Genomic DNA, 25,438 nt, shown 5'->3' with positions numbered 1-25,438 from the left:
TCCCATTTCTCCTCTGACTATAGCATCTAAGATGCTGTACTTCCTAATAAGCTTGCTTGGCATAAGACACAGCTTGTGTAAGACCTTCTGACCCAAAGCTTTCTTATTTTCTCTGTATTTTATCCTCTTTGTCGTCTGCTCTCCTGGTCCTCTCTCTCATGATCCTGCTGGCCCAGGTCTTTGTTCCCTGTCTAATGTTGCCCATGGATTTCCCAGGTTCTACAGAGTTTTATGACCAGGAGGAGGCTTGGGATATAAAGTACTAGCCACAACATGAAAGAATATGGTTTTTTGTTTGTTTGTTAGTTACATTGTATTCCTCTCAAGAATTACACAGACATTTAAAAACTCACAAAAGGTATAAAAATGATGATGATAATGAGGGACAGATAATAGATAAGTGGTAGATTCATAGATATATGTCAAATATATAGATGATAATTGGTAGACTAGAAGATAGATACTCTAGCCATGACCTAGCTCATTCTAAGTGTGATACAAGGTGATTACAGCTGTCAGGGTGGCAGCTACCATGAACATCGGGATTAGAAATACACATCCTTGTCTTCTGGGTAGAATAAAGCAATTAAGGGCAAAACAATAAAAGGAGGAAAGAGGGGGTAGACATTCTTGGAAGAGGCAGAAAACCATGAGGCCACTAATGGAGGAAAAAATGAGGCCCAGGAATTAAACTATGAATTGCATTCCCACCACATATCCTTTACAGTCAGCCCTCACTAGCAGTTGGGTTTTTCATTCACAAGTCACCTCTCCACATTAAAACACACAGTGAATCACAGCAGCCATGTTTCTGAGTCTCTCTGTCAAGACCTCTGGCTCACTCAGCTATGCAAACCTTCAGAAGTGCTGGCTTCCCTCCCCACCGTCTACTGCTTTCAGCACTAGACCCTGAGCCCCTGCTTTCCATGCTCTGTCTACCTGGCTTCTTCTCCAGACTGCTAACTAGGACCACACCAAAGTCATCACTAGAATTATATTCTGACACAGGCAGACCCAGTCACAGGCCAGGGGATGCCAGAGTCCTGTACTAGGATGGCACGGCAGGTCAGCAGAACACAACCAGGTGCACGGAGGATGTCATTGTGCAGCATCGCCCACTGTTGGGAAGGCATGTGCTAGTGTGGGCTTGGAAGGATCACAGAATTCAGAAAGAAAGATGTACAGGACAGTACGACACCAGACAAAGTAGGGACCAGGAGGGAAGTGGGACATAAGAAGGCATATGTGGGTATAGCAGCTAGCCTTGCACAGATATCAAGGATCAGGTCAAACACTCCCTCCAGCCCCAGATTGGATGCATCTTAGCCTCTGCATCACTCCTGCTCCAAATGTCAATAAAATCATATCATATCCCCTATAGTTCACATATGTGCACACCACTGTTCCCAGAATCACAATTCACAAGAGCCAAGGAGCGGAAGCATCTAAGGGACCCATCAAGAAAGGACTCAGCAAGCAAAATGTGGTCCACGCATACAGAGCAACAGCGTCCAATGAAGGCGGCTCTGGCATGCACCACTGCATGGTGGTCTCTGAAACTATTTGACTGAATGAAACCAGTCTAAGAAGAGTCCTGAGGGGGTGAGAGTAGAAAACCACATAAAGACAGGAAGTACAAGAGTGAGTTGCCAGGGGTCCAAGGAGAGAATAAGGAGCTGGTGTTTAGTGAGCACAGAGCTTGTTGGAGGAGACGGAGTATATCTGGATTCTGGTGGTTATGATGGCTGCAGAGTAACTCACTACTATTGACCCATACATTGGAACATGGTTGAAACAGTCATTTGTTGCTTGCATTTTACTACAATAATATTTTTTAATTACTACTGAATATACTGGTGCACTCGTGATTTCCAGCCTTTGGATGGTAGAGCTAAGGGTTCAGAAGTTCAGGCCAGCTTGGGCTACACAGTAAGACCCTATCTCAAAAAATAAAATCTTTTTAAAAATTGCTCATTACCTACCACAACTTTAGAACTGTGCTGGATTCTGAAGAACCAGAGGTCAGACCGCCTCTACCTTGGGGAACTTACACATTCTGACTTGAAATTCACACAGCAGATCTTGAACCACAATGCACAACATGAACACACTCTTTTAAAGGCCTTATCTCACACAGTGTTCTCATTTATCTCTAAGTGCCAACCCTGGCTTGCTTACAGCAATCCTCTTTTCTCAAATACCCAGTCTCAGCCTCCATGTTCCCCTTCCCTTGGCCAGCGCACTACAAATTCCAGCAGCAGAGCACAGGAAATGCTTCTTGTGACTTCTTATGAAATCACCAAGACGAATCTGAATTAACCACTCGATGTGTGCGTGTTGCTTCTGATTAGAGCCTTTCTGCCCACTTGCTTGAAAGCAACAGAAAATGCTGCCTTAGGCTGCTTGCTCCTCGGATCAGGACCCTGGAGAGTTCCAGGGGGGGCTGTGATTCCTAACATGGAGCCGCTGCCTTCTGCTTATCACTCTCCAGTCTTTCTGTTTCACAGCCTCACTGGAGGCTGGAGAGCCGGGAGGAGGTCAGCAAGGGGCCCTGCAAATGCTAAATGTTGAAGCTAGGAAGCTACGACACATGCGCAGGGTGGGATGACAATTTCTCAATTGAACAATTAAATTATTCTTGGTAAGTAAAACTAAAAGCCAGCGTAGCTATTTATACCCTGGACTCTGATTAAAAAATAAAGAGTGACCTCTTAGCAATTTGGAATTTAGAAGTGATCTCATTTATAAGGGTTACTGCCAATTCTCCAACATCCCCCACTTACTGAAACAATCATAACGTGTTCAGACTCATGCCTATGCGTCTCCTGCCAAGACCCCACCAGGTTACTACAGAAGCATCCCTCAGGAATACAGTCAAGGCTTTGGTTTTCCTTGGAACATTTCCAATGCACAGGCACATTTGAGTAGACTGTTTCTCTAGAATATTTGAGGGGTTAAAGGTACCACTGCCTACAGTGACACAGGAAGAAGTGACACAGTTGCCACCAGTTTCTCTAGCCCTGTGCATCTAGAGCAGAGACATAATAGTGAAGAATTTTCTCTCCCTGCAGTGTAGTGAGAGACCGAACTCTGAAGTCTTGGCAGGATGCTGAGCCGTCTCACATTTGCTTCCTGACATGCCTCTCAGGTTCACATCCTCCCTTAAAGTGCGGTCTGCATTGCTGATGCGAGAAAAAGCAGGTAACACCAAACAGCCTCACAGTGGAAAAAAAAAAGCATTTCCATTCATAGTGAACTTGAAAGGGCACTGTACTCAGTGAAGATTTCATTTCAGAGGCCATAGCACCCCCACCCCGGCACTCCAGTAGCGGTAGCGCCCACCTTCAGTTGGCCTGAAGCATGAGCTACGTCTATCCCACTGATGGCACACAGACGAGGGGAAGTTTGCAATCCGCAGATGAGAGACCAGTCTGTAAGGATTCAGGCATTATGCTGGCCTGCCCTGTCACCTAACAGAATGCACTCAGGCAATACTCTGGTCAGCCCAGGGTTGCATGAGAACCAATCTACACGCAGGTGTAGAGGACCCCTTTAAAGAGAGACCTCCGCCCACTTATGCGCTCTTTGCTCTCATTAAGGCTCTTCTCTCTCTCCATTCTCTTCTCTTTCTGCTCTCTTTCCTTCCCCCCTTTCTCCCCCTTCTAATAAAACTTCTCATTTAAACTCTGCCTGGAGTGTTTGTCCCTCCACCACAGTCACCCCCGCTTGCCATGGAATCCACCATGGCCCCCCAGGCAAGGTCCCCCTCCAGCTTTATCCTAACACAGTCTGTGTCAGGCAGTTAGAGGGCCTGGGTGCTGAGGACGGATCCAGGAAAGACCACTCTAGAGCTGAGGCCTGGGAATGTTGTAATCCAGAGGGGGCATGGTGGGAAAGGAGATTCTATGCCACCGGAGGGGCACTGTTGACTACAGTTACTCAGCGATTGTTTTCTTTGTGTAATTAAGGCTGGCTGTCCTACACTTGCTTAAACATTTTAATGTACACTTATTCTCAGTGGAGGGGCCATGAAAACACATGTTCCACAGCACATGTGTGGAGGTCAGAGGACAACTTTCAGGTGGAGTCAGGACTTTCCTTCACAGTGGTTCTAAGGATCTAACTCGGGTGGTCATGCTGGTGTCTTTGTCTACCAATCCATTTCATCAGCCCAGTCCCAAACTTCCAAGCAACAAACTACACTACGAAGCATACAAATCGCAACTAGAGGATGTGTATGCGTTCTCATCTTTGGTCAGTTATCACGTGAGTTATACTTTCTGAGACCCTGCTAGACTCCAGATCCTTTATAGGGTGCAGATCCCTCGCTGCTTTTGCAGTAATCCCCTGAAGAAAGAACTCGACCATATCTTTTCTATGAACGAGTTGACAAGGCCTGGGGAGGCAGAATAGCCTCCCACTTACAGCAGCGAGTCAATAGACTAGCCTGGCCACTTCCCGGCCCCTCATTTCTGACCATATAAAGGACAAGTCCATTCTCTCTCTTGGCTACTCTTGGGGGCTCCACGTCACTAGCTCTACCACACTGCTATGTCTGCTTATGTATAGAAAAGGGGGAAAACTTCTTGGTTCAGAGGTGCAGAAGACAGTGAGAAAAGTTTAGAAAGAAGGAAGTGGGAGATGGATCAGAGTCTGCAGGCAATATGAATCTGGTTCTGGTCAAATCACTGGAAGATATAAGCTATGCTTAAGCATCCGAGGAACAGTGATTAAGATCTGTAATTGGAAGACAGAACACTTGCTCAGAGTGATGAAAATTCACATCCAACTCCCTAAAATGTATGATAGTGAGAATGCTCTTGCAAGCTGATGCAACTCAGGCCAGGTCTTTGGGGATAGTAGGCACCTTCAATAGTGTCATGTGTGAACTAAGAAGGAAGCTAATCTGCCTGAAAAGGATGAAGGGGTACTTCAGGTTTTCCTGATGGGCATGGCTTGATGAAGTCTAAAGTCCTGCTGGAAAGATAAGAAAACCAATATATGTCTGCAGGAGGGAGGTGTCTAACACTCCCAACCTTCTGATCTGTTTGCCCTGCTTATCTTCTTTGCTCCAAATAAAATGTTTGGTGTAAAGAGTGCTAGCATCCCAAGTCAGAAGACTTTGAATCCTAAAGCACAGTATGAGTCCTGTGGGAATGAAGCTTCCATATAGTATCTGATAGGTTCAGGCAACTGCGAGGAGCCTGAGGCCACAGTATCACAAAGAGAATCATGAACTCCCAAAACATCTACACCTAAAAACAACAGGGTGGAAATTTACATATCAGGAAGAGATTTTTCCACTGTGAATAATGGAGAACCCTGTTCAAATCGACCAAACAATAATGAAATTTTATCGACCCAATTGAGAGGGCCCAAGGAAAGTCTGAAAGCCTTAGGCTGAGAGCTGGTCTGACCCTCAACACAGGCAGCAAGATCCACAGAGCCTCTTCCCTGCCTGCATGTCTGCTCCTCACACAGTGATCCCTAGGTTTCTGATGGTCTCAAACTGCTTCCAAGAGTCTCCAGGGCTATGTGCCTCTTCATTTGTTCTCATCCATCCAGGAAGCACTGTTGACACTCCTGGGAATGACCCTGAAATTTGCCTGGGTTACCCACATGGGAATCTTCACCCCTCCACTCATGCATGACTATGGGGTGAACAGAAACCAGCCAGTTTAGCTGGGGTCATATATTTTGACCCTTAAATTGGAAGCAGAATACATTTTTCTAATAACTACTTTCCAATCAGAAGTTACCAACTCTTAATAAGGAGGTAAAAAGGAACAAATGCAGAGACGGACTCGACAGAAGTCACTGCAATCACCAGTGGCACGTGACACATCTTAAGCAGCCAAGAACATTGAGTTCATACAGAAATTTAAGCATAAGTTATCTTGAATTCAATATTTCTAACCAAAAGCCCAGAAAAAATTGCTTGATTAAAGAACTGAGAAGTCTCTTCAACCACATTAATAAAGTTCCTAAGTAAACGCAAGAGGACCGATCAATGCATTCTTTATTCTCCTTTGTCTGTGCTCAAATCATTGTCTGGGCAATGACTGTAATAAATGCTGCAGGGAAAGCAAAGGTGTTACAGACACCACAAGAAGCCAATAACCTCTACTAAATCTTTGTCTTTCTAAAGACCTGGTATGGGTGACATTCAAATGAACATAAGTTTTCTCTTCTCTAGAGAAATCATAGTTGTTTTATTTGCATCTGGTTAATGAAGAAGTCCCCTCTGGACAGGGTGACTCAGACAGGTGCCACTTCAGATGAGTCATCAGGCCTCCACTGTCAGCCAAACCTTCCTGGGTTTGGAACCCATGAGGCTGAGAATAATTCAAGGGTACTCATTTCATCAATAATTCCAGGTAATCCATGCATCTTAGAATCTTTTCCATGCTACTCATTTCATCAATAATTTCAGATAATCTGTGCATCTTAGAATCTTTAGCCCCATATGAATCCAAAGAAGTCTTTTGATGATCAATTGGAGTCACACATATGAACATAAACTGGGGGGATCTCATGCAGACCAGTTCAAGGGTCAAATGGTGAAGGAAGTTACCACAGGACAGAGTTTGACATGTATTCTGTGATGTAGGGACCCATATCCTGTGTTCCCTGAATGGCTATCCTAGAGTATCATCACCATGGGAGCAACCCAATCTCTCATAGTTACCCTCTGCTTCTGCCTCACACAGGGTCACACACACAAGGTAAATATCTCTTGTCACGACTTGTAAGAATATGAAAGGGTTTATACACACAATTAACAAAAGTAGAGTCAGCAGGTCTGTGTTTGTATATGTGTATGTGTGTGAGAGAGACAGAAAGACAGAGAGACAAAGATAGTATACATATATACCATAATAAAGGAGAAGAGGCCTCCAGTTTGACAATAGGGGGAACATGGAAGGGGTTAGAAGGAGGTACGTGGTAGGAAAATGAAGAATGACTATGAAGTAATCCTATTTTCACAAAAATGTATTAAAATACACAATAAAATCTAAATGACAATTTTAAAAATTAAGGGTGCCTGTGTGTCTGTGTGTCTGGACAGACAGACAGACAGACAACAGAGTTTGCTCAGTGGTTAAGATCACATAATCAATTCCCAGCATCCACATGGCAGCTACCAACTGTAACTCCTGTTCAAAAGAAATTTTATGCCCTCTTCTGGCCCCCACAGACACTGCAGGATACATGCAAGCAATACATATACACACATTGAAAAAATAATAAAGCTAGAGGAAAAAGAGAGTATTAGGAAAATGTCCCTAATTCCCAACACCACGACTCTCGCAGTCTCAACAGACACAAATCACTTATGATTATATTAAATATGGGGAGCTGCCTTAGGAATATACCCAAAGGATGTACATTGATACAACAAGGACTTCTGTTCAACTATGTTCATAGCAGCATTATTTGTAATAGCCAGAACCTGGAAGCAACCTAGATGGCCGTCAAATGAAGAATGGATACAGAAAATGTGGTACATTTACACAATGGAGTACTACTCAGCAGTAAAAAAAAAAACAATGGAATCTTGAAATTCGCAGTCGAATGAATGGAACTAGAAGAAACCAACCTGAGTGAGGCAAACCAATCACAAAAAGACAAACATGTTATATACTCACTCATATATGGATATTATACATAGAGCAAAGGATTACCAGCCTATGATCCATACCACCAGAGAAGCTAGGAAGCAATGAAGACCCTAAGAGAGACACACATGGTCACTAGGAGAAGGGGAAAAGAACAAGATCTCCTGAGAAAATTGGGAGCATGGGGGAAGGGGAGATGGAGTTAGGAGAAAGAGAAGGGGAGAAGAGGAGGGGAGAGGAGGACAAGAGAGGGCAGAAAGATTGAGTCAGGGGAAGAATAGGGGAGAGCAAGAAAAGAGATACCATAATAGAGGGAGCCATTATAGGTTTAAAGAGAAATCTGGCACTAGGGAAATGTCCAGAGATCTACAAGGATGACCCCAACTAAGAATCTAAGTGATAGTGGAGAGGCTACCTGAAATGCCCTTCCCCTATAATGAGATTGATGACTACCTTATATGCCATCCTAGAGCTTTCATCCAGTAGCTGATGGAAGCAGAAGCAAACACCCACAACTAAATACTGAGCCAAACTCCTGGAATCCAGTTGCAGAGAGGGAGGAGTGATGAGCAAAGAGGTTAAAACCAGGCTGTAGAAATCCACAAAAACAGCTGACCTGAACAAGGGGGAGCTCATGGACCCTAGACTGATAGCTGGGAAACCAGCATAGGACTGACCCAAACCCCCTGAACATGGGTGTCAGTTAGGAGGCCTGGGCAATCTATGGGGCCTCTGGTAGTGAATCACTATTTATCCCGAGTGTGAGAATGGACTTTGGGAACCTCCTCCACATAGAAGGATACTCTCTCAGACTAGACACATGGGGGAGGGCCTAGGCCCTGCTCCAAATGATGTGACAGACTTTGAAGATCTCCCACTGAAGGCCTCACCCTCCCTTGGGAGCAGTAAGGACATGGGATAGGAGATTGTTGGGGAGGGCAGGGGAGGAGAGGAGGGAGAGGGAATTGGGATTGACATGTAAAACAAGATTGTTTCTAATTTAAATTAAAAAGAGAGGAGAAAAAAAAGAAAAAATATGGGGAGCGACTAGAAGAGACACCAACACACTTGACTGCGGGGCTGTTTGCCATAGATGTCCAACTCGTTTTGAAGGGAAGGCTAGATATCCAGCCTGGTTCCATGACTTTAACTTAGACATCACTTCTTGTCTAGCCAGCAGCAAATCAATGAAAGGAGTAACCGGACTCCCACAGTGTTCTGTGCCACTGTGTCTAAGGCTGGCTTATACTCTGTTCTCGGGCCTGTTTCTCATGTCCTCACCCCTGTGACACCTCCCTCTGCCATGCTTCTCACATGTGGTCAGTTCCCTGTTGGACCCAGTACACTTCCTAGTGATCATCACTCAGGCTTGCCTGGACTCAAATATGATGCCAACATCCAGATCCTTCATTCTTAAATGAAAATGATGATATGTTTATTATATATAACGTCTACCTATTATATGTGTGTTCAGATATTGTAAACATAGGTGTATATGGCCTAAATTGCAATATATGAAGGACATTTGTTTAATTGTTAGCTTTTTATTTTCAGAATACTCAAAATAAAAATTAATTATACTCTCTCTTGAAATTCTCAATCACACCAGCCTTTCCTAACCAAGAACATTTTCACGACCTTTTTCCAGCCCATGTCCATTCTAGCACATTCCTTACATACATTTAGTCTGTCCGCTTGAATGTGAGCTTGCTACATAAGGAGACAAGATGGGTGATGTATCATTAGTAATTTATAGTGATGTAGTCTTTTTGATCTGGATCTCTGCTCATCAAAAGAAAGAAAAACACAGTGCTTTTTATTCCCAGTAACTGGGGTGGTAATAAGTCACTAATTGGCTTTTTTGCTCTAAGTTGACTGGGTGTGTTTTTTGTTTTCTTGATTGACAACTTGACAGGATTTAGAGTCCCTTGATGATAACTTCTGGATATGTCTGGGAGGGAGTTTCTAGGTTGTGCTAAGTGAGGTATGAAGAGTCACTGGAACTGCTGGACCAGATGAAAAGGAAAAGTGATTGGAACAAAAGTACGCATTCCTCTGTTTCCTGATCATGGATACAGTGTGACCAGAAACAGCCTGATGCCAAGCCTTCCCCCCCCCCACTCCCCCTCCGCCCTGCGATGGAACTGCGATGCACAATAACCCTCCCCTCTGGGATGAGACGAGTAATTAATCACACCAGGTCAATCACAAAAGAAATACATCTGTTATGTGAAATATAAATAGTAATTACATGTCAAGGTATACTGTATATTAATGATATAAAATTCATATTTAAGATGGTATGTTTCTTTTCCATTGTATCAGGAATGTGTCTATGTACTTGATGAATACTGATCGCTTTACTTCGCAGCCCCTAGGTTCCATTACCATCCCACACCCATCCTTTACAAACGTAAAGCTGTGCAAGGTCACCCAACAGTGAGTCAGAGGCTGACAGGAAGTTCAGTCTTCCACCGTAACAATGCTTCTCTTGAGTTAAAAGAATAAAGAAAAATCTTATCATGTAAACTGTAGATTTATTGATATCAGATTAGTTCATTGTCACCAATAGAAAAAAATGCACTAAATCGTAAGAATTCAATTTAGAGGCTGCATCTTTGAATGGGTTGTTTAAAGTTATCCAGTTTCTCAGGCAACAAATGAAAGCAATTTGAATATCCCAATGCCATGTGGCCTTTCAGAATGTATTGCTTTATGGTGTTATCATAGTTGCTTTTTTTCTCCACTTGAATACAGCCAGGCCTTCAAAGTAAATTGCTCTCTAACTATGCAGTATTTTATGTTCTTGTCTTTTAAGAGAGATTTGCCCTGTCCTGTGATGTATCCAAAGATATAGAATAATGTGAAATAGGAGATAACTTGATGTACAATTTGATGAAATGTAAAATCTGAGAATTTTTTCATTAAAAAATGAATCATCAGGACCGGGTAAAGTAGAGCACCACACTATCTCAAATCAGCAGCAGACATCAAAACAGTCAAGCTAGAATTGAATCACAACCAATCATTCTTTTTCAATATTGTGTTTATTCTCCATCAGTGTTAAGTATGGGGTGCATTCTGTGTCTGAAGAAGTGATAGTCTTCGTCTTATGATGAAGAAGACTTAGAGACAGCATAACAAGAAGCCTAAGGGTCACAGAGGATGCTCTAGTATTGGATGTCATGTTGCAAAACTCCAGCTCACTCATTCGATAGATACCCTTGCTATGTTTGGAACTGTGGAGTGAGCACAAGGAACTGGACATCTACAAATTCATTTTCCATCTGTACCCATGGAATAATTCGGGGCACTGATTACTGTACATGAAATGGAGTGTAATTTTATGTCACGGATGGAAATGATGTCTAAGAGAATGAGTTTGAGATTGTAGTTTTATGAAACCCTCACTTGTCATTTGTCTGAATAGCCACCCTTGTTCATCTCCAAGTCTTAGCTGTTCTATACGTAAGTGGAACAACTATAACCTTTGTAAAGTTATTTTGAGGCTTCTCAGAGCCAACGCATGTAAATCACATCAGCACAGCATCTTCAATGAAAAAAAAATCCAATACACATTAGCCTACATTATCACTATCATTACTATTCTTTCTTCTCTGTCTCTCACTTGATTGATTTCTTAATTATCTCAATCACAAAACCCTCTTTCCTGAATGTATATACTTTGTGGTGGTTTAAATGAGAATGGCCCCTATAGGTTCATGGGTTTAAATATTTGGTCCTTAGTTTGTAAAACTGTTTGGGAAGGACTAAAAGGTATGTCTTTGTTGGAGAAGGTGTGTCGCTTTAAGGTTTCAAAGCTCACAACAATCCAAGTTAGCTCTCTGATTTGTGATTCTAGATCTGGATAGAAGCTCAGCTACTGCTCCAGTGTCATGCCCTACCTAGCCCACCAAAATGGCCATGAACTCTAACCCTTGGGAACTGTTGACTCCAAATGAAATGCTTCCTTTGCAAAGTTGCTGCAGTCATGACATTTTGTCACTGCAATAGAAAAGTAACTAGGATGTACTTTAAACATGGTTTCAATGGAATTGGTCACTTGGATATTGCAGTCACATGGCTCTCAAATGCCCACCAAAGGCTGTTCTGCTAAAGACTTGGTAGAAACCTTAAGAACTGAGACTCCATGGGAGGTCTCCATTGGGAATGTCTCCAGAGGGACAGTGAGACTTTGGTCTCTTCCTCCTGTCATCCATGAAGTAAATGGTTTTTCCACAAGCTGATACATCACAGGCTCAAGGAAATCAGGGCCAAATCATGATCTGGAACCTAGAAACCATGATGAAATATAAGCTGTGTCTTCATAAGTTGCTTAGTTGGAATACTTGTTAGAGAATTCTGATTAACAAATATGGTGATAGCTGTTCCATAAGGCTTTGCAGGGCTCCTGTGTGATTAGGTCATAGACCCAGTTCATACTAATAAATTGCAGATGGAAGCCATATGCACTATTTCCAGGCCTCTCCAAGTCACCATGGACTGAGCCTCTGCTACTGAAGAAGTTCACACCTAAGAGTTTGGATCCTCAAGACACAGCCAGGAGTATTCACATGAGCACTTCTAACTGGAATGAGCCTCAGCACAAACAAACAAAATTTAGTAGTGTTAAATTTTATTAACTCATATCATAGCCTGTACTAATAAAACTGGGAGTCACAAAGTGAAATTAAAAGCATGTGAGTGTCAGAGCTGGAGAGGTGGCTCAGCAGTTAAGAGCACTTGCTTCTCTTGAAGAGGACAGAGGTTCAGTTCCAAGCACCCCCATGGTGGCTCACAACCATCTGTATCTACAGTTGCAGAGGATTCAGCATTCTCATCTTGGCCTCTGAATGCACACGGTATACATGCATCCATCCCCCTTTATCGTACACATACCAAATAAATAAATAAATCTTGTTTAAAGGGTCTGTCAAGGCAAGAAGGAAGAATAGCAGAGGGAGGAGAGAACTCAGTAGAAGATACCAAAGGAAACAAGCAGAAAGACAGGAGAAAGAATGAGGAATCCCAGAAAACCACCCTGAAGAGAGAACAGGGTGTGTAACATGGCACAACAAGACTCAATTAGTTTAAGTAAGTGTGATTTTGCCATCTCTCAGAAACAGTGCTGGCGATTGGAAATGAAAATTGCAGAGGGTCCTATGGAGCCAGAGAGCATTGTTGTAGGCAAGAGTGATGGACAGAGTCCAGAGACTAGTGTTCTGCTACATGCAGCACATGTGAAAATCAGAGATATGGGGGGCAGAGGACTATGGGTCCAGCCCTGTATTCCCCCACAGTGGAAAGTAGTAAGAGCTGCAGTGCTGTTTCCTGTGGTCAACTGTCACTAGCATGGCCAAGTGGGCATGAAAGAGAGAATGTCTTAAACTACAGAACTGCTGGGCCTTGATACCAATAAAGAAAAATAACAAGCTGACCCAACAGAGTTTAATTGGGCTTTGTAGCAAAGTAACTCTCAATGGAGTTTCATCAAATAATCTCAACAGTTGGCTCACAAATGCAATACTTATAAACATTTTCTTTAATTAATAAGACAAAGTTGTCTTGACTTTAAATGTTCAAGAAATAGACTTCTACGCCTTTAATCCCAGCACTCAGGAGGCAGAGGCAGGTGGATCTCTGTGAGTTTGAGGCCAGCCTGGTCTACAAAGCCAGTTCCAGTACAGCCTCCAAGACAATACAGAGAAAACCCTGTCTCAAAAAACCAAAAAAAAAAAAAGACTTCTATGGAGCATCCCTTGATGTTGTGCACATACTGAAATCATGGACATGCCACACACTTAAATGATGCGTACTCGGGTCATCCCTTGATATTGTGCCTGTACTGAAATCATGGACACACTATACACTTAAATGACTAGGACTCACATCCACTACTGACTCTTCAACATGGCCAATCATCGTCACCAACTACAGCCATGGAGAATCACAGAGAGTTTCTAACCTTCTTGCAGTGGATGATGTAGGAATAGCCATTGAGTGCTGCACCTGGCACTCCCTCCCCCAAGACCTTGCTGTTAAAAAGGTGTCACCCTTGAATGCTGCCATCTGCTCCCCAGCCATCCATTAAACCTTTGGGAGTATTGATCTGCGTGCGTTATTTAAGGTTCCAGGCAAAACTGAAGTGCAGTCTCCAAAGGTGTCTTGAGGTGTGTTTTCACAAATGCAATTCCAGAGAGGTTGCTTAGAGCCATGGCTATGGGAGTGACACAGCCTGCCTCCTTTCCTTGCATAAGACATGTGTTTTATTATCTCAACTGCAATATCCCAAAGCACTCTCATGAGTCTGGGTGATGAATATCCCAAGGGTAAGTGACTTCCAGACACAGACTGCACAAATGCAGGGACACATTTTTCTCTGTTCTGAATTTGATTTCTGACCTATAGACATGCTAAGTGAACTGAAGCTAAAAATAAGAAATAAATTCAGCTAGATGCTTGTCTTTTCTCTTAAGAGAATACCACCCATAAGCGAAATGCAGTGGCCCCAAATGTATGTACCCTTTTAGAAAATGCAGAGATACGGTGATGAAAGGCCTATTATGCAAAATAAAGAACCATGTCTAGTGACATACTTCTGTCACTAGAAATACTGTGTAGCATACATTATCACACTATTCCTCATTTGTTTTAGCCTTTGAAGAGATAAGGACAAACTGTATTCTGGTTTCGTACATTAAAGGCTCTCTGTATTTCAAAATAATTTACCATATGTTATTAATGATGGAAAATTGTTACCTCTAGTTTCATATTACAGAAAGGATGAATGAATGGGTACTTCAAGGCAGAAGGTTGAAAGACTTTGAATGCTCCCAACACCAAGGAAACAAAAATGAAATACTAGGTACATCAGGCACCCTAACCTGAGTGTTGCACACAGCACAGCTCTATTTATACAGCCTTGTAATTTATTTAATTATTCATTTTTATTAGCAATATCTAATTGCATTAGTTTCTTTAATGTCCTCATTGGGTTTTTTCTTCAACTTGACATAAGCAAGAATTATCTGAGAAAAGGGACCAATTGAAAGACTGCTTTCTTAGTAGTTGATCTGTTGGCAAACACTCCTTAGTGAATGACTGATGTGAGAAGCTCCGGTTCACTGCACTTGGTGACACCCACAGGCAGGTGGTCCTGACATATATAAGAAAGCAGGCTGAGCAAGACAGCCAGCAACGTTCCTCCATGGCTCTGCTTCAGTTTCTGACTCTGAGTTCCTGCCCTGACTTCCCTCAGTGATGGAGTGTGACCTATAAGTTGTAAGATGAAATAAACTCTTTCATCCCCAAGTTTCTTTTGGTCATGGTGTATCATAGCAACAAAAATCCTAACTAAGATTTTTAGTAAGTAAACAGAGTAATAGACTTCATTCTGATGCTGGCATTTTTATACATTATCTACCATTGCATTTTGTTCTTATGCATGCCCAACATAATTCCCACTCCTTCCCTTCATAATAACACTATCTCTTCCCTATATACAATATGTCCCATTACCTCTCCCCACACCATCTCCCATCCTCTGTCCCACTCTAGCCCCTCCATACACACTATCTCCCGTCTTCTCTCCATCATTCCTCATCTCCCAATACACCATCTTTCTTCTCTTTCCCACTTACCATCTTTCACATCATACCCTATCCTTTTCCCACACACTACCTCATCCCCTGCCCACAACCATCTCCCATCCTCTCTCTCATATTCCTCCCTATGTACCAGCTGCTCTCCTCTCTCCATGCCATCCCCCCTTCCCTTTATCCCCCAAATAGTCCCATTATGTACTTCCATATCATATACATTCCATTTCTCTCTCATCTTTACCCTTCCCTCTCTTTAGGCTTTTCCCCTGCCATAGTTCCCTTTCTCATATAACCTAAATCTAGATTCCACCTATGAGAGAAAACATGTGCAGTGTTTGTCTTATTGAGCCTGTCTTATATTGCTTAGCATGATGATCCATCCCATCCTTGTATGACATTTAATTCATCTTTATAACTGGATAGAATTCCGTCTTCCATGCATATCACATCCACTCATCTGTTGATGAACCTCTAAGCTTGTTCCTCATATTGGCTTATGAACAATGCAATAATGACTCAAGATGTACAAATATGTCTACAATCTCCTGACCTGTTAAATCCCTAGGTATGCTGCAGGGCATGGTCTTATTCTTATGACAGTTCTATATTGAGTTTATAAGCCCCCATGTTGATTTCCAGAGTGGCTTCCAGGCTTTATATTTCTGCCAGCAATATTTAAGAGTCACTCTTCCCCATATTTTATCGTTGTCATTTATCTTCTTTTAAAATTTTTTTAGAATATTGTTTTGTGTATGTGGGTGTTCTGTCTGCATAAATATATGTCTGTAAATCATGTGTGTGGTGGTATCTGTGTTGGTCAGAAGATGTCATGGGACCCCCTGGAACTAGAGTTAAGGATGATGGTGAACCACTATGTGGCTACTGGGAACTGAACCCAGGTCCTCTGCAAGAGCAACAAGTATTCTTTTTTTTGTTGTTTATTTATTTTTCTATTTATTTATTTGGATTGTTTTTAATCCTTAACAGTTTCCTCTCTGTTCTACCCTTCCAGTCCCTCCCCCACCTCCCCTCCTCCCATCCATTCCTTTTCCTCTGTTTTTCTTCAGAGGAGGGCAGGCCTCCTATGGATCTCAGCCAGCCATGGCATATCAAGTTACAGTGAGGCTAGACAACTCCTCTTCTTCTAAGGCTAAGGCTAAAGAAGGAAACCCTGTAGGATGAATGGGTCCCAAAAGTAGGCAACAGACTCAGAGACAGACTCTTCTTCCACTGTTAGGAGTTCCACAAGAAGACCAAGCTACATAACTGTCTCATATATGCAGAGGACCTAGGTCAGTAACATGCAGGCTCCCTGGTTGTTAGCTCAGTCTTTGGGAGGCCCTATGATTCCAAGTTAGCAACAAGTATTCTTGACTGTTGAGCCATCTCTCCAGTCTCTGTCCTCTACCTTCTTGGCAACACTTGTCCTGAATAGGGGGAAACAGATTTTCAATGTAAGATGTTTGGAGGTTTTTCTGTGTTTTGAGACCAGGTCTCATATAGGACAGACTAGCCCCTCAAGTTCACTATGTAGCCAAGGATGACCTTGAACTTCTGATCCTCCTGTTTCTACCTTTCCAGTGCTGCTGTTATTACTGGTGTGCACCGCCACACTGGGTTTATATAGTGCCAGGGATATAATTCAGGGCCTCATGTGGATTCCAGCAACACTTCAAGTGATCTATGTCCCCAGCCTCTAGTGTAAATTTTAATTTATATTATAATTTATACTTGTATTTATAAAAGGATGTTGCATGCTTTTTCAAATATTTATTGGCCCTTTATAGTTCCTCTTTCTTAGAGAATTTCATTCTTTCCAGGAAGCCAGATCACATTTAACTATGATACTTTAAAATTATACAAGTTTTTATTGATGTCTGCCACCTGCCCCAGATTTAATCTCTCAAACAACAGGAAAATTCACCAATCACAAGAAGAGTTTACCCCTTCGGCTCCTGTCTGCAGAACCCAATATTCCTATGACATGCTAATCAGATGCAGCAGTGGTCCAACAGTAAATTTTCTTCTCTGAGAGTTGTAAAGTTCATATTCCCTGAAAATATTCAGTTCACTGGGTCATTTATTGCTTGGTGATTTGTTTGGGAATGTTATATTCTAGAATTCTATATAGATCCTAAAAGTTAATCTCTTTAGTAGTTGTTCTCAAACTGTGATGAAATGCCTAACAGGAAAGCAACTGAGGGAGGTTTTCTTTGATTTACACTTAGAAACAGTACAGTATACAGTGGTGGAAGGCATGGCTGCCTACCCACATCTGGACATGTGGATGGGTCAGGAGGCAGAGGAAGAATGCACATGTTCACCTGGTGTGATCATTTGACTAAGAATGGCCTCCATAAACTCATATACATGAATGTGTAATTACCAAGGGATAGTACTATTTGAAAGGATTAGGAGGTATGACCTTGTTGGTGGAAGTGTGTCACTGGGGGTGGCCTTTAGAGGTTCCAAAAGCCCATGCCAGGCCCAGGCCCAGGCCCAGGTCCAGGCCCAGGCACATGCTCTCTATCTCTATCGCTATCTCTATCTCTATCTCTATCTCTATCTCTCTATCTCTATCTCTCCTGCTTAGAGATGAGGGTGTGGCTCTTAGCCTCGAGTCTGCCTGCCTACTGCCATGATGTTAATGGACTAACCTCTAAAACTGTAAGCAAGCCCCAGATTAGATGTTTTCTTTTATAAGAGTTGTCATGGTCATGGTGGCTCTTCTCAGCAGTAGAACACTGACTAAGACACCTCAGTTTCTCAATTTCTCATTTTATGCAGTCTAGCAACCCAGCCCAGGAACTGGTACTGCACACATGTAGGCCCCGTCTTTCTGCCTCAGCTACACCTCAGAAACATTCCCAATGCTGTTTATTTGAGACAATACCAAATACAGTCAAATTTACAGTGAAGATTAATCATCACAATCCCACCCTTTATAAACTTAACACTCATGCACATCACTTTTACATCTGTTAAAACATTTGGACATTGGTATGGACTGTGATGAGTGGCAAAAGCCCCTTTTCAGCATTTGAATAGGACATGGTCACTTGAAATATCAGCCTTGGTGGTTCCTGTTTCTGGAATCGCGCCTATGCCAGTGTATTTTTCTGGAGAAATGCAACTTGTCCTAACGCAGCTTTGGCTCAAGTCCCATATTCAGCTGAGGCTGCTGATGTTAAATCAACAAACTGCATCACCACACGAACAAATTGGTGCTCTGTGAATAGTGCAACAAGCCTCTTGTTCACATTTTTTATCATGCTACATGTGTAACATAAATGATTGTAACTAATGCATCTGTGCAAGTGCACTTTCTAAATGCTTTCCTGAGTAGATCTTGTAGATTGTAAACTTTATCACTGTTTTGACCATCAAATTGTAACTGTAAATCACATGAGGGTTATCCTTGTAACAGAGGAAGGCTGGTAGAATGCTATGGCGCAGATCAGAGGATGGGTACAGAGATGGAGAGGTGCTATGTCAATGGGGTCCTGGAAATGGTGGCAGTAGCAGTAGGTATTCTGGTTTTATGCCGAGTTCAAACGTGCCTTGTTCCAGAGGCAAGAGATCCATAACCAAATATTGCTCAGCTTAGCCCATGGCAATCCCGGTAGCCATGAAGTCTGGTTACAGATGATTTAAAGATGAGGTTCTTCAATGACAGGCAACCTGTGGGAAAGTGACCTCCCACCTAAGACAGGGGTCGCCAGGTCCCCCAAGAACGGGCAAGGGAGGGTGACCCTACTTGACCTAAGCCAGGAGTGCCTCATTAGAAAATAAAAAAGGGGGAATTGTGGGGACAACAGACTTTGGCCAGAGACCCACTTCCCTATCAGCCTGGGAATAGGCAGCTGTAAGGCAATGTTAACTAAAAACATGTTTACTAAAAACAATACAATGTCTGGGGCAATAAGTTCCTGAAAAGGGCTGGCCCACAGAAACGCTATGACCTCGACCTTTCCAAAGACTAACCACCTCTTTCTAGCCACCCACCGCCTCCTCTGGTGTCAGGGTATACAATAACCAGCCAGGGTTGGAATAAAAGAGAGCCGTCTTGAGGAGCCTTCTGGTCTCTGTGTCATGAATCCCGACACCCTCCACACATTCTTGAATACAGGCTGCGCAGCGGGCTCGGCACAGATGAGTAGTTATGGGTTAAATAATTAAGAGAGAGCTAGCCAATAAGAACCTTGAGCCATTGGTCAAAGAGTTTCTAATTAATAAAAGTCTCTGTGTGTTTATTTGGAGCTAAATGGCTGTGGGATCAGGCGGCAAAGAAACTCCATCTACAGACCTGTCCCTTGATTCGAATCCACCCTATCCCTACAGCTTTCCACAACAAACATCCAGCATTTCTGGCATCTCCAATACATAATATATGGATTGAAATTTGGGCTTCACCTTTACAGCTTCTCACAATGGCTCTTTGTCTGGATTCCAACCTTGCTACATGTCTGTCCTCAACAGCTTTTCTAGCATGCCTGCCAAGCCAGTATCTCACACACATTATTGCCAAGTTCTACTGGAAACTCAAGGTATAGCCTGGTCCCTGGGCCCACCGTTGCAGCACTCTCTGTGTATCTGAAATAAGGAGCCTATGAAAGCACTTGTAGGCAACCATCTTGGACAAGGAAACTTCTGTGGTGTCATTCTCAGTTCAAGGTCCCTCATTTCAAATGAATTTATGTTTCTTCATGCTGGGGCCTGACAGCAATGAGGTTTTACCCTCAGAGACACTTCCCATGATGCCCCTAGAAAGTGCAAATTTCTCCTTACTGTCCAATCTCTGTAGAGACTCCAGCCACCATGAGCTGCCACCTTGACTAGAGGACCCTAGTTCCTCCTGGCTTAACTCAAATTTTCCCAGAGTCCCTTCATCAGAAACACAAAATCCTACAACTATCTGAAGAGTCACGTGAGTCTGTCAAGGGCAGTAAGAATCACCTTTCTTTAATGATATGATCCCCTAGTAAGTCAACCACTTGCCAAGGCAGGACTCACTCCCAAGGCTAGCTGAGCAACTCAATGGGGGAGTAAACACGAAGTTGGGTAGGTAAGAAGGAAAGGCTGCAGAAGGTGGTTGTGGGGTGGGGGTTGGGAGGACATGAATAGGTTCAAAACATTATATGACATTGCAAAAGACTTAATTTTAAAATGTTGAAAATGTCATCTTTTGCATCCTCTTTTTCCCTTTATTATGCACATTTTACATAGGGCTTAATGTTTATACAAATCTATCACTTGTGACTCACACAGTCCCTGTGATGCAGTGGCATTCTTCAAGTACTGACGTTGCAGAAGAATGTGTCTTCCATTAACACAGGCAGCAGAAGGAGCAAGATGAAGTTGAGACAGCTTCCTAGTAGAGGGATCTTTTAAATAGCTTATGTTTGCCTTAAATTTTGATTTTTACAGAGATTTTAACTCCTTGGTTAAATTTCACCCCAAGTTGTTTCTTTTAAAGCCAGGGGGAAAAAAGAAAAATAAGAATTCTTCTGAAGATGTCAGCATCTTGTGACATTTGAGATAGCAGAGAGCCCCAAACAACTTCTGATCTCATTTTTAATTCAAAAGAAGTTTGTTTATAAAACACCATATCTCTCTGGTCATTTGCTGAATAGCTATGAATACCAATCACTTTACTAGGAAGAAAGCAATGCAAGAAAATAATAGTGACAGCAAAAGTATATGCTATTAAGCCTCCTCCACTTTTTTTAAACCATTGGATGTTTCTTTCTTTTTTATTATTCTTAAATTTATTTTTTAATTTCATTTTACATTTCAACCAAAGCTCTCCTACCCACTCTACTTTTTATTCCTGTGCTCCACTTTAATCCACAACACTACACATATTTACTACAAAGGCACTGTCCCAGTCAGCTCCATTCTTGAGACTTTTATAATCCAGCTTGCTGGATGTATAATAACTATGTACAAAGGCCACCAATTCCTCAAAGAAGAGAAACAGAACAGAGGATGGAGACCAACATTGGCAGTTTTATGCAGACAAAAGAGATTTTGAATTTTATTTGTTTATAAATTGAAGTTTCTGGAAGTTTGGAAGATGGCTCCGTGAGTAAGAGCTCTTGTTGCACAAGCATGAGGACCTGAGTTCAAGTCCCCAGCACTCACATGAAAGGCCAGGGATTCTAACACAGAGGAAGTGGGGTAACGATCTCTGGAGCTGATTGGCCAGCTAATCTAGCTAATCTATGAGCTATGGGTTCAATGAGAGAAATTTTCTAAATAATAATAATTATGATGATGAAGAAGAAGAAGAAGCAGAAATGGAGGAAGACATAGAACACTTGTCTCTGACCCCCCCTTCCACATAGACAGAGAAAGAGTCATGGAGAGAGGGAGGATGGTAGGAATTGGAATTAGGGGTAGTGACATAAGAACAAAGAGAAAGCCTTCTGATGGCACTTGGTCAAAAGAGGAAGCAAGCCAAATCAGGATGCAATTGTCAAAACACAGAATGTAGCTATTTAATTATCAAGGTTCACAAAAAGGCTTCTCAGTACAAATGACAATCATAGTTTTTTCAGAGAAGAGAAAATTTGAAAAACATGCAGAATTTGGTAACAACAAAGAAACAACGTATCGGATGAGAACCTGTAGGCTGAGCCACGACACATAGGAGAGCTGTACCTCTGTCTGGACAGTTTCTGGAAGGCTCTCAAAGGAAAGGAATACAGTAGTGTGATCTTGGTGAATGGGTCTTTCTCCAGAGACCTGGGGAGCCACGTAGCTTCTAGGGGCTTTGGAGCGGAGTGCTGCATAGAAAGAAAAGACGGGCTCATGAGACCCTGCGCCTTCTTGAGGAGCTACCAGCAGGTAATATTTGCTTAAGGAGTGAGATTCTTTTCCTCTGTAGTGTAGCCACTGCAATGTTGCCCTTCTCAAGTCAGCAATCTCCATCCATGCTCATTCAGGCACCCTTAACTGAATGCATTGGAACAGGGGCATACACCCACACCCACAAGCCCACACATACAAAAGTAAGAGAGAGACTTCACAGGAAGAGAAGGGACTGAGTGAGAAGGCAGAGTCACCCCAAGGCTCACTTCATCCTAGGCAGAATATAATAGTTTCCATGCCAACTTGAACCAAAGCCCCAGTGGACAAAGACTCAAGGCCCCAGTTGTACTCCCTCTACTGTCCCCACCTTAACTCCCAAGAGCTGAGAAAATTTTTCAGTACTGGGGTAACAATCCCAGAGACCTTCACCTTGTCCAAAACAATCCAGCTACACTCATACTGGTGTCCTTACCAGAGTCTCCTGCATCCTCAGTGCTGCTGGGCTGGGAAGACACACTACCTTGGAGATAGGGTTCTTCACAGAGCTTTATATCAACTCAATATTCTTACACATTTGGGGTTATAAGCCCAAGGCAGACACTTGAAGAGAGCACTCGGGATCCTAACTGGATGTGCTTGCTAGGAAGACATCTTCCTACTCCTACAACCTCAGGTAACAAAACAAGCCTCTATTGCATAGGGACCTACAGATAATTGGACTTTTGAAAAATACTCCCTGGTGATACTGGCTCAGTATCACCAACCTTTAACTTTTTAGTTGTTGTGGTCACTCATACTTAACTATAAATCATTATTGCCTTATTGCCTCTAATGTGCTTCCTACGCTTACTATTGGGTTGTTTACTCCCTCAATGTTGTGATGGCCATTAATTCATGGGGCATGAATTTTTAAGGCCTGTGAATTGAAGTTGAAATAGGAGCTGATACCCTCAAACACTTGAAGGAAATCTGTCCCTGACCCCTTCTTTTGATGGACTATAAGATGCTTCATTTTTGCTGCCAAATTCTTTTACATGGGAGCTAGGAAGGGACCAAACTCCTACTGTGATATCTCCCACTGCCCCCCTCTTTCCACTCTTTACACACACACACACACACACACACACATGAGAGTCCTTGCTGCAGCTAGCAATCAAAGTGAGATTATGGCGGGGGGGGATTGCTGCAAAACTTCAATTGGACCTGCGGTATAGAGTGACAATGAAACAAATGGACATCTGAGAACTGAAGTGCTCAAAGACATCAGAGAGATGCTTTAAACATGTCACCACCCATGGCTGGGAATTTCTGATGCAATCCAAATCTGTCACTCTCACCAATGCTTCCCAAGTTGATCTACATAGAGCAGTTCCTCCATGCTGTTGATGTGTACGGAATGATTTGCCTTTGTTCCCCCATGGGTTTTTTTTTTTTTGCTTATATTTACAGAACTCATCAGAACAGTGATGTGAAAACATTGGTTTTTAATCCAGGTATTTCTTTGAAGATCTAAATACTTTTGAAATGAAGATAAAAGATAGTTTTGAGTCCCAATTTGTGATGGTTAATCTTCATTGTCAGCTTGGCTGAATCTAAAAATCACCATGGAAACACACCTCTAGGCATGTCTGTGAGGAGTTTCTGCATTAGATTAGTTGAAGTGAGAATATCCACCCAAAAGGTGAGTGACCCCATCCCAAGGGCTAAGGATCTGAACAGCATAAAAAAGAGAAGGAGAGTTGAACACCAGCATGCACCTCACTGTGCTTCCTGACTGTGGGAACTATGTGAAGGGTTAGCCTCACACCCTTGCAGCCAGTACCTTCTCCACAATGATGAACGAATGGTGTCCTTGTCTTGCAAGCCAGAATAAATGTTTCTAAGATGCTCTGTTGGGTATTTTTATCACAGCCACTAGTAACTAATACACTGGTTTGGTTTGGTTTTTTTAAACAAACTGTAGTCATATGATAGCACCAGTACCCTGAATACAAAGGTTTGTTTTTATCGTTTATAGTTAATAGAAACTCAGTAGTTTCCTCCAGAAAATATTCCTTGCTTCCCTCTGAGGGAAGAGAATGGCTATGCTGCTTAGAAAACAAACCATGAATTCAACTCTGGGTGTCTTGATGCTCACTAACTGCAGATAAAGCTCAGCACGCTTTTAAAACTGCACGTGGTAAAGAGTTCCTCAAGTTTTACCTATGGCATGTTGGTGCCTAAAAAATACCCTTATTGACCCTGATGGAACAGAAATTTTCATTCACAAAGCCTAGAGCTTCCCAGGCTTAAAATATCCTTAGCTGGTTCTGATGTTCAAAACCAGAGCCAAAGACACAAAGCAAGGGGTGTGAGCCACTTGAGGCGAAGAGTAAGACATCAAGCGTTAAATATTTCCATCATTTTAATGCCTAGCACCAGGAACACCACGTATTTATCCATCCTTTCATCTGTGATCAGAGCAAGACATGTGTCTGTCTGTGTGTGGGCGGGCACATTCGTGTTTTCAATCTTTCCCCTCTGGGTTCCTTTAAGCAACGAAACAGGGTCCAGTCAGTAAAATGAATAATAAAAGCTGTGTGAGTTTTTATTTTACCCATGATCTGCGAAGATTGGGCAGCATTTGGTGTAAAGGCTGGCATTCAGATCACACCCACAGGTACAGAGGCAGCTGCAGAAAGGCGGCGTGCACGCTGAACCATGGGAGAGCAGAGTGCTGTGTGTGTTCACAGCGATTCAATCTGATCTAACTTCTTAGCTTCCTTCAAACGGTGTCCAATCTCATCCTTTCACTTTGGACCCCTGCCAGGTTCCAGTGGAGATACAGGCTGTGGCTACGATTCCTGAGGGGCTGGGCCTTCCAAGCTGAGTGCCATCAGGCCAGCAATGGCACATTCTGCTGCCATGGTGACATATTGAGCTAAGAGGAAGAGCATGAGAACCACAGGCACTGGTCCAGAGGGGGCTATCCCACATCCTCTCTGGGCACAGCGGTGGCAGATATCCAAAGAAGCAATCTACCTTCCATCAGACAGAAAGTCCCTGAACCTCATTAAAATGAGATGGTGACTCTCCAAAGGGCCTCATCGTCCGCAGCTCCCAATCTGCTGAAATATTCAACAAGGCTAACAATCGGATGCCTGAAGGAATTAATAACAAGAGTGTGGAAGCCTGTCTCCAGCTACAGCTCCGATCAGGTTAGGTTGGGAAGAATTAAGTCCCTCTTGGTAGAAGGTTTCAGACTCACAGGATAAACTGTTAATCTTCATCTGCAAGATGGAACTGGCTTTTAACATGCAGAACTGCCAAAAACTCAATAAGAGCCAGATTCAAACATCCGTTATCAGATTCTACTTTTACATCTGTCTGCAAATCCACCAATCTATCAGTCCACCCATCCATCTC

Source organism: Mesocricetus auratus, unplaced genomic scaffold (genome assembly GCF_017639785.1).
Source record: "Mesocricetus auratus isolate SY011 unplaced genomic scaffold, BCM_Maur_2.0 Super-Scaffold_100031, whole genome shotgun sequence".
NCBI lineage: Eukaryota > Metazoa > Chordata > Mammalia > Rodentia > Cricetidae > Mesocricetus > Mesocricetus auratus.
This window is presented reverse-complemented; position numbering follows the sequence as displayed.